The sequence below is a fragment of the Mus caroli genome, chromosome 3 (genome assembly GCF_900094665.2).
Source record: "Mus caroli chromosome 3, CAROLI_EIJ_v1.1, whole genome shotgun sequence".
Classification (NCBI taxonomy): Eukaryota; Metazoa; Chordata; class Mammalia; order Rodentia; family Muridae; genus Mus; species Mus caroli.
Genome location: NC_034572.1, coordinates 125,484,868 through 125,495,755, shown reverse-complemented (window position 1 = coordinate 125,495,755; position 10,888 = coordinate 125,484,868). Strand labels below are relative to the sequence as shown.

The following is a 10,888-nucleotide window of genomic DNA, read 5'->3' as shown; positions in this document are numbered from 1 at the left end:
CATACATGTACACACAAAACAGAAGAACTGCTGGATTTGCTGGCCAGTAGCCTAGCTCCAGGTTAGTGAGAACCCCAGTCTCAAGAGAACAAGGCAGCTCCTAATTGAGCAAGGTAATTGACGTCCATTTCTGACTACCACACACACACACACCTGTTTACACACATGCACATATACCACAGGCACATACACGCACACAGACATGAAAATGAAATGACATGTCTGCTGTCCCTGCCTCCCTTCCTCAGTGCCTCCCCAGAGCCCCTCACTCTGAAGTCTCCCATTTGCTCTGTCTTCTATAATCTGCAAAATGCAGTGAACACCTTAGAGAAAAGTAAAACACAACTGCATAGTTAGGAGAGAAATAGCACACTGTAAAACGACCACACTTTTTTTTTTTACAATGCCTTTTCATTGGCTACCTAGGGAAACCGGCCACTCACTTCCTGCCAGTGAGACTCTTCACTGTGAAAACATTTTTAAAGGCAAATGGGCACAAGCATTGAGCTGTAACTGTGTCTACTCTTGGACTCAGCCGAATTCCCGTTTCCAGGAATTGATTTGAATAAACATGGGAAGAAATGTGCATATAAGAATAACAACAATAGTAAAAATGACAATAACGATAACATACAAAGAAAACAGGAAGCAACCCAAAGGTCCAGTAGCGGGGAGCTGAGTAATTTAGGGAGAAATTCCATGTCAGTGTCTCTATACCAGATAACAGCTTGTTCACAGTGTGTAAAAAGTCTTGGGACTGGGTGATGGATCAGCATGTAAAAGTGCCTTCTACTGAACCTGATCATGGAGTTTGATATGCTTCCTGGACTCCACTCATAGCAGAGGGAGACAACTTACCCCTGCAAATTGTCCTCTGATATCCACATATGTGCTATGGGATACATACATACACACACACACACACATACACACACACACACACACACACACACACACACACACACACCTGAAGCCACATAGTACAATAAGAAATGTAAACAAACTTTAACTGCAATATTTAAATAAGGTACATAAACCCTCTCCGTTTGTGTATCAATATATGGTATAAAAGAATATGTATGTAAGTACATGATCGTGCATATAGTGTTTAAGGAAAGATGGTCTACAAATCATATAAATTATCTCATTTTATTTGCTATAATGACGTACCCAATGCTAGCTACTTTATAGAGAAAAGTTTTCGGCATACAGTTTCAGAGGCTAATGAAAGATCTGCTGGTTCCATCCATTCAGCCTCTGGCAAGGGGCATCGTGATGTGTTGTTTCATGGCAGGCAGACTGGTGGTGAGAACCATATAAGAGCAAGGGATCCTGTGGCCAAACAGAAAACCAGAGAAAGATTCAGGGTTCAGGTCATTCTTTTGTGAAACAACTCATTGTCCTAGAGACTAACCAAGGTCTTCCAAAGAACTATGTTGATCCTTTTCAAGATCAATACTCCAATTACCAATTACTTCCTAGCGGGTCCATTTCTTAAAGGATCAGCTACTCACCAGACCCACTAGGGACCAGATTCTGGGTGAATCTGTGTGCTAGACTCAAGCTGTATCAAAGTCACATCTCATGTTGCACAGAAAATGTATGGAATAAAGCTGGCTGGAAAAGTAGACAACATCTTGAGCTGTTTTGTCCTTTTGTGCTACCTGTACTATGTGCATGGCATGTGGTATCTTTGCAGTTTGGTCTGATGATTTTCCATTCATTTCCTAATCTCAACACACATGCAACTGTCAGAAGTGAAACTCCAGGGGCTTTCTAACTTTTACAGATTATTGTTACTGTGTTGAGTCAAAGGTCTATCAACTCGGATCACTGAGAAACCACTATTTATCTACTCAAAATAAATTCTATTAATCACTATTATTCTTTATTTCCTATTTTTAACCCCACTTCCTTCTTGTGAAAAGCATGTTGCCAGTTCCAACATGTCTGCATTTTTCTAGTCACTTTTGATGCACACAGTTGACAAAAGCTTTTGAAAATGAAAACTGATTCCATTTCTGGTGATGCTTCACCCAGGATATACTTCTAGGAGTGTGTGTATGGCCAGGGCACATGTTCTCTTTAAGAATATATTTGTGATCAGATGCTATTCCTCTATCAGGAAATGGCTTTTATTTCTTTACAGTGTGCCCGACAAACATCCCGACTTTCATTCTTCAGTTCTCACTAATCTGACTAACTGTAGGAATTGAAAATAAATGCACATTTTCACATCCTCTTTTGTATGTCTTTTCAGGCATATTTGGTAGCTTCATATTAATTGGCATTTCCTTGTTTTGGGTCTCCATTCTGTTCTCTGACATTTGAACACTGAAAAGTTTCAAAAATTCCACCATTTATTACTTGGGTCAGCTCTATCCAACCTTCCAAGTAGATACAGAAGCATAGAGTCCGTGGAGGAATGTCATAGAGTATGCTTCCTAACAGATAATTACTGGGAGTGGAGAACATTCCAAAAGCTCTACTTGTTGCTAATAAATACTTTTGTGAATACAACAGTCAGGGACCCTTGCTTGCCTCTATTAATAAAACATGTAATCATGTGTACAAAATGACAATCTTACCGCAGATATACACAGGTACCCAGTTGGTTAAATGGTCTAAAAGAATAAGAAATGCAAGGAGCTATGAAGGTAATCCCTGTGTGAAAATGGCACTGTCTTGCAAAGACAATCAAATTCAAAGCTGAATAATCTTCAGAGCACACTACTATATAAGACCCCAAGTATATGTGTGAGCTTTCTTCTGTAAGTGGGCTGGCCTAGTGATGTACCTACTCCTTCTTGACCAAACTCATGTTTAGTGCCCAGATCATGATTCTAAAAATTCTAGACCTGCTAAGACAATCAGATATGACAATAATGAACTCATAGAAAATAAAAAGAAAATGCCTATGTCTTGAATGTGCCAAGGCAGATAATGGGTAGCAAACACTATCCATTAACAGTGCCTCTCTCTGTTTTTGCCTCTGTAACCAACATACTCATTGTGGTGAATTGAATGAAAATGCCCCCCCTCCATAGACTAGTAGGTAGTGGTTCTATTAGGAGGTATAGCCTTGTTGGAGTAGGTGTGGCTTTGTTGAAGAAAGTGTCACTGGGGGCGGGCTTTGAGGTTTCAGATGCTCAAGCCAGGCCCAGTGTCACTCTTTCTTCCTGCTGTCCTTGGATCAGGATGAAGAACTCTCAGGTACTTCTCCAGTAGTGTGAAGTCTGCCTGCAAACTGCTGATGCTCCCTGCCATGATGACAATGGAGAAAACCAAGGAACTATATAAACTATATAAACCAACCCTAATTAAATATTTTCCTTTATAAGAGTTGCTGTAGCTACAGTGTCTCTTCATAGCAATGGAAATCCTTTGTTTTGCTTTTAACTTTTCCTATGTATCCCAACTACTCATTCCTTCTCAACAAGTCTCTAGAGCACTGCTTCTCACCATGAGGGGTGTGACCCCCTTGGGAGATAAACAATACTTCCAGAGGGGTCCCAAATCCAATAATCTGCATATTAGATATTTATATTAAAATTTATAAGAGTAGTGAAATTTTATGGCCGTGAGTCCCCACAACATGATGAACTCTATTAAAGGGCTGTAGCACTAGGAAAGTCGAGAACCACTGTTCTAGAGCCTCTGCTTCTTGATGCTTGTGCTGTGACAAGAGCCTCTTTTTGTTACTCTCTTGCCACCAATGCCACCCTTTTAAGGCATCCGGCAATGCTTCTGAATTAAGCTACCAAAGATAATGATTTCCTGCTGCCTCTAAAGTGGACTGTAACCAAAGATGCAGTAACCAAGCCATGTAAGTCCCTTAACTTTGTGCCTCTCATGTGCCCTTACTGGCTCACCTGGAACTGCTTTGTAAGATACAGAATTTATTTGTAACACCTAGAAAGCAACTTATCTCTGGATTGATGGGGGGGATACATACCTTTCTTATATATGTTATTCCATCCCCAGGAGGGCCTTCTCTTGTTTTCTGAGCATCAAAACTACAGCCCTAATACTGAGTTTCCATGGCTATCTCTTTGTTGATACCTCCTTTCTGTAAATGGATGGGCTTTACCTCTTCTGGAAAATAATGTTCTAGGGGCTAGAAGAAAACTTCAGGAGGGAGGTTACATATACCAAAACATAAATTGAGATGAGAAAACTCCAACCAACAAAACTCTGCAATCTGTTATGTGCTCAGGGTTACAGTGACATCACTGACAACCCAAATGTCTCTTTTAGGAGTCTATGATTCACTCCTTTGTGAACAAGAATTTTGGTTAAAATACATATACGTGAAATTGGTTCACATTTGCTTACACAAAAAAAAGGTGAATTATCTGTTTGAATTTGTGGGCAATACAGCCTTCAAAGGAAAGCCAGTAGAGTTTTAAGAACAGTGAGTTACTACAGGTCTTCAGATGTGTGAGAAGAACAAAAATTACACACTCACATTTATTGTGTGGGTAGACTGGGGAACTTGTAGTTTAGGGTTATATATTTTGCAGTTTCTTAGATTTAATTGACTTAGTCAACTCTAGTGTGGGGCAGTGGGCTGAGCACAGACAGCCTGGTCTCTAGTCCAGCAAAGATCTAGAACCCCAGGGGACCTGATGAGTGGTGATTTCCACCTACAAGGGACAGAAAGTATTCAATCATGTCTCCTAGAGCCCTGGTTCCTGTCAAAGTTACCACCCTCACAACCCTCCCCCCACCCCCGTCCCCCCAAGGAGAGGTATGTGACTATCAGTCACACAGACAATGTCCCAAGCTCCTGGCATTCTGGCTAGACTCCACCCCCACAGTTACCTGACTATAGCCATGTATGCTCCTTCCCACAGTTACCTGATAACCCAGCCCACTATAAAAGGGACTGCTTGGCCCCTCCTCACTCTCTTTAAGCTTTCACCTTTCTTACTCTCCTCTATAGTCCTCCTTCTCTCTCTCCCTTCCCCCCATCTCTGCACATGGCTATGGCTGACCTCTCTCTTTCTACCTTCTCTCTTTCCCCTGCCTTTCTAAAATAAAGCTCTAAAACCATAGACTGTGCTTGAATGATGAGATAGGCTTTCCCCTAACGAGCTGTGTCTAACCTCCTGCCAGAAGGCCTTCCTTTGCTCCAGGCATGGACCAGACCAAGAACGTTCTCCCGTGTGGGAAGTACCCAGTGCCTCCTTCTCCCCCTGCCCTCTCCTCCCTTCTGCACCTAGCCAGGTGGAAAGAATTTGGCACTCCTTCTGAGTCTGCCTGCCCAAAGCCCCGGAACTCTGGCAGGATGAAGATTTTCTCCCACTCCCTTTATTCCCCCACACCCACTGCCCCACACTTGAGTATTCTGATTTCATAAAGGTAATTTCAGGATGAAGATTTTCTCCCACTCCTTTATTCCTCCACACCCACTGCCCCACACTTGAGTATTCTGATTTCATAAAGGTAATTTAATTCTTTGGCCCTATCATCAGACACTTTGCCATCTGAGCCTTCTCCTCCCCCCAAGTATGATGATATTTGAACAGAGATAGGAAGGATAAGACACTCACTCTAGCTTCTACACTATGCCACACCGAGTGACTCTGATTTTCATCAAGATTTTGTAAAAACAGAATGAACTTTTTCCCAGATTATAGACCTGTAGAGAGAGCATGGAGTCTTATAATCACATAGAAGTAGACTGCTCCTTCCTTCCTTTCCTTGCGTCCATGGTGTTCTAGATTATGCCCAGGGTCATGTGACCCTTAGGATCAAAACTATCATACAACTTCTCAGTAGAAAAAATCCTATGTAGACCCCACAGATCCATGGTTCACTTTATTATATAAAGGGTTTTTTACAATACAGTTCTCAACTATCTGTTCAGTCTTACCTCTTGGTGCCTTCATACTTCATTATATCAGATATTCATAGTCTTGCTATTTTCTCTGCTGGAAATATCTTCTCTTTCTGACATCCTCCCACATGAAAAATTTTTAGCCATGTTTCAGGTTTCAACTCAGCATCAACTCCTTTGCAAGGATTCCCTGAAATCCATCATTTAATTTACTACAACCTCTATTTTATTACAAGCACTTTCTCACAAAATCATGACCCGTGCACTGCCATTTTCTTTAACTCATGTCAATTTGGAATTTATTTGGGGTAAGAGTATGAACCACATTAATTTTTACTGTGTGTGATGGTTTATTTTGGTCCTTATTCGGAGTAGATCTTGAATCAACTAAGAGGCACATCTCTGGGTAAGTCTGTGAGGGTGTTTCCAGGATTAACTGAAGACGGAACACCCTCCAGCAGAGTGGGCACCACCTTCAGGTGATGACAGTCCATACAAAAAGATGTTTAAGGGAAATTTTCTGATTTTGTCTGATCCTCTAGAGAACTCTGACTAATATATTGTGGTTTTGATTTGTGAACGTTCAAGGATCAAGTCACTGACATTTGAACCAAATACTCAATATCACTAAAGTTTCCCTTCACTGTTTTTATAGTACAGGTAGATTTTATCATATAAAATTATCATGCCTGAGGTAATCTGAGAAACACTGCATTATCCTTTTCTTTCCATCAAAGTAATGAGTGGTACCCAAACTCATCACATCCCTCCCTCTGTTGGCTCTGCCATCTCCATAACTTGACCTGTCCCTTGATTTCAACTGTTCAATGAAGTCTTTAAATCATAACATCTTATGAGAGACAATCTGAGTCTACAAAGATGGGTAGACAATGACATTGTTATGAATTTCCTTCAAGGTGAGTGAACTCAGAGAGGCCTAGCCAAGCCTTACAGTAAAGACGGAATGTTTACTTCTTGGTCTCGAAGATCAAGAATCAGTAAACAAAAACAATCAGATAATGTTTGAATTGGGTACTTTCTGGGAAGACAGTTGGTCAACAAAAGATTAATGTAGAGGTAACATCAAATGATATTACAGAGTGTATGAGCAGCATAACTGTGGTTCCATATAGTGGGAATTTAAGGAGTGGGCATAGAAAAGGCAGAATATAAGACTACAGATATAGGAGAGAGACATAGAATTTGGGCTTCAACATCTGTATAGACAGGTACCTACAGGCTCTAAGTAGGGAAGTTACATAGTTGGTTTTTGTTGGAGAACACTGAGACCAAAGGATAGGACAAAAATGAGGAGATCATGACAACAACCCTGGGAAGAATTAAAGAATATAAAACCTTAGAGCCTTGGAGAAAGGAGGAGGGAAGGAGACAACGAGAGCTGATTTAAAGGCTGAAAGCAAGTTGTCAAATTCTCAGTTGTATGCAGGGGGTTTTCAGGAAGGAGAGCTGGGGGAAACCTCACTCTCCAGATCATGTGTCTGGTGGTGGTGGAAAAAGATCCCCCATTCAGCCCTGGGCAAAGTGAGTCTGAAGAATCTCTGTGAGCCTTTGATGTGCCCATGCCCATCCTCCAAATGGCTTACTTTTAAAGCTGGGTTGGGAGTCCGGGTGGAAAAAATAAGACAGAGGAGGGAGAAAAAAGAGTCCACATAATCCCTCATTCATTTGTTCTGATTCCAACATTGAGGTTTTTAGAGCAAGAGGTTTGAAACTACCAAAATAAACATGTAATTGCAAGAGAAGGAAGAAGCTGCCTTTTCATAGTTTGAATAGTTCTTGATAGCTCCCAAATGGAAACCTTTCTAAACAGTTCTGTTGAAGGTAGAAGAAGGGAGTTGATACTTTTTACATGCTAAAGCTTCATAGAAATTGCATTTTAATTCTTACAATACGCCTCCATGAATTGGTGTCATTATCTCAATTTTACAGATGTGGGAGCTCCAAGCCCAGGGAAGTTAATAGACTTTCTCTAGCACCCCAGATGGAAATGGTAGAAGCGATGTCTAAATCTACAACTGCCTAGTTCTTCACTCCAGATTTCTTCCATTACATGATACTGGATGTCAATTACTCAGGGAATAGTTTGGCTCCAGAAATGAGACTCATAAAAAAAAAAAGTAGCTAATTATGGGAAACCCGAAGGGATTCCTTCTCCTACAAGCTGCCCTGTGTTCTGAACGAGCGTTGCTGTACAGGAGTGTTCCTGCCAATTGGCAGAGACTCATTTTCACAAGTGATCACACTTATCTTCTCCCAGCCAAGAAACTCTTCTTATAATGTGTTAAATGAAAACCAGTCAGTCAAACAACAAACAGATCAGTGAGAAAATACGGTAAGTGGGAAATTCCCTTTCAAATCTACAAAGGCAATCCTATGTCCTTCTTCATTTAGACAACCAGCCCCAGGACCAACCCCTGGTCCTCTTCAACGAGGCTATAAGTTTTCTGTTCTAATAGGAACAGGGAACTGCAGAGACCAAAGGATTTCTCATGAAACTGCTGTCTTAAGAAATCAAAATACCATTTAAATCAAGAACAATTACTGTTTAGTGGGTAGCTTACTCCACTCTTCTTTTCTGATGTGACTTATCCTATCCTGCACAATGGTACCTTTTCCTCAGAGGTTTCGAGCAGCCTTCACATGACCTTGGGAAGATGGGGGAGGGGTGCCTACTTACAAAACAATTTACATTTGCTTAGGAGAGCTAACCACACTCTACAACACATGTCAAAATTTTAAAGAGAACAGAACTTCTTTGCTCTGCACAATGTATACAGTTCCTGGTCTTTGATGTTTCTGTTTCTGCCCCTTTATTTGTACAAAATTGTCTGGTTTAAAGAAAAAACTTTTATGTCTCACGACTGACCTGTCAAACATTATTTTGACTTAAAGAATAGCTGACTCCATGCAGCAAATCTGAAAAAGCCCCCTGTTTGAAAACAAACTCCCATTATATGCGTGTATTTAATATATTTTAATTGGGGGAGCGTGCACCAAGAGAGTCTTGTGTATAGCTGTGATTGAGTGTAGATGCACAAGTAGCAGCCATCACATCTTCCGCTATGTCCAGTGCTTGTGGCTCAACAGGTTCAAATGGAAACGTAGCCATCTAGCCTCTTAACACCGTTTCTCTAACTCTGCATCCTCATAGATGTAGAACAACCAATCTCCTAACTCTGGAATCAATAGACTCTCTTTGAAAGGAACTATTTCTTACAGAAAACATGCCACTTGACTCAGTCAAAATTTCTGCGCCACACCAACCAACCCCCACATTTTTCCCATTGTTTGATAAATATTGACTTGATTATCCCTGCCAAGTGGTGTCACCCCCAAGAAAAGGCTGTTTGAAATATTTCCTAACAGCCTTGCTGAGGAGGAGGTCACAATGCATAGAATTGCTGGGTGACTTTACTGAGCTTGGAAGACTGGACATCGGAGGGAAGGAAGTGGGGGGGTATCTACACAAAAGGCGTGGTGCTTATGATTAAACCCAGTGGAATGACCGAGGAGGAAGTGATGCCTGCTTTCATCCATCATGACAAAGTTATGCCGAGAGGCAGAAGGTAGTGGCAGATGCTATAAATGGACTCTCATGAGTGTTTAAAAGCCCTAGCCTTATCATCAATGCCACTTTTTCCATTTATAGCCTGTGATTGTTCTGCATTGTTTCTGAGTATGCTGGAGAATTATCTTGTATTATTTGCTGTTGGGTGGGTTACTTTAATTAATAACAGGCACTAGTCAGAGCTTTCGACATCCATCTTTACCTCAGAAATGCTGAATAAGCCTCTGTTGCTGGGATGATGATAAATGAGAACACACACACACACACACAATCTAAGACTTAATAAAAATACACTAACAGTTGGGAATTTTTCCCTTGCAATTGTCCGTGTTTTATTTTGAGGATTCAGAATAGAGAATTTGAAGCAAATTCTCAATTGTAGTCCCTGAATTCCAGTACTTTTCTCCAGGGACCCAGGTTCTTGGCTTCCACTCTCTAGGGGCATTAGTTCCCGTTTTAAAATTTTTACATATTTAATTTATGTGTATTTACCTGGCTGAGTTTACATGTAGGATACATGTATTGATGCCAAAGATGACAAAAGAGGGTGTTGGGCCTGCTATTACTAGAATTACAGATAGTTGTAAGTCCCCATGTGGGTGCTGAGAACCTGGGAACCAAACCTGGTTCTTCTGCAAGAGTGAACTGAGCAGTCTATCCAGTCCCTATAGCAATCCTAGAGATCCAAAGGAAACATTTTCCTATATATATTTTTCCTATTGCAATTTCAATAAAACCAATGACCCACTCCCCTCCTCCAAAAAAGAGAAACAGCCAATGATGTCAAGGTCACTATGATTCAATCAGAACTGAACACCCCCCCTAAATTTCCATTATAGGGTGACCCAAATCATTCCCAAATACTTCATCCTACTTTTGTTTGGGATTTCACTTTGAATATATACATCTTTAATATTAATATTTTTATTAGTTGAATGTTGTCATGACAGGGACACAAGTTGAGAGAGAAAAAACAAATAAGCTTAGCTTGCTGATCTGCTGTCTCCCCAGATGGGAAAATGTGCCAGCCTGGGAATCTAGGAAGGCCTGGGCTCCACCCGCCATACTATTCATTGCTCTAGTCAAAGAGGGAACTCTAAAGGAGTTCCAGTCAATGCGATCACACAGGGTCAAACAGATACAGAGGTGGCAGTGACTCCAGGTCTGTCTTCCCAGGGCTGACAGGAATGCTGAGATTTCATGGGAAAGGGAAACAAGGTTGCACAGCCCCCAGGCAGATTATCTCAGGCAGCGTGGGGGCAGTGGTTAGTTTTTATCTCTTTTATGCTTCTGTAAGGTGGCTCCAGAGAAATCATTACAACTGTGGTTGATAGAAGAGAGCTATCTAATTCCAGAAACATGACTGATGATTCATGCTCCGAGGTGAAGCCTCCGGTCCATTATGAGCCAACTGCTTCCACTTGAAAGATGATTTTATCCTAAGTGATCAGCTTCCT

General features: G+C 41.1%; 1 long non-coding RNA gene across 1 annotated transcript in view; it reads right to left on the bottom strand.

The window, feature by feature from the left end:
- Positions 1-1,131: 1,131 nt before the first annotated feature.
- LOC110290700 overlaps positions 1,132-10,888 on the bottom strand; it is a 56,678-nt gene continuing 46,921 nt past the window's right edge. The window contains exon 3 of the long non-coding RNA XR_002377498.1: positions 1,132-1,332. This is a non-coding gene — a long non-coding RNA (uncharacterized LOC110290700). The remainder of the gene's footprint in view (positions 1,333-10,888) is intronic.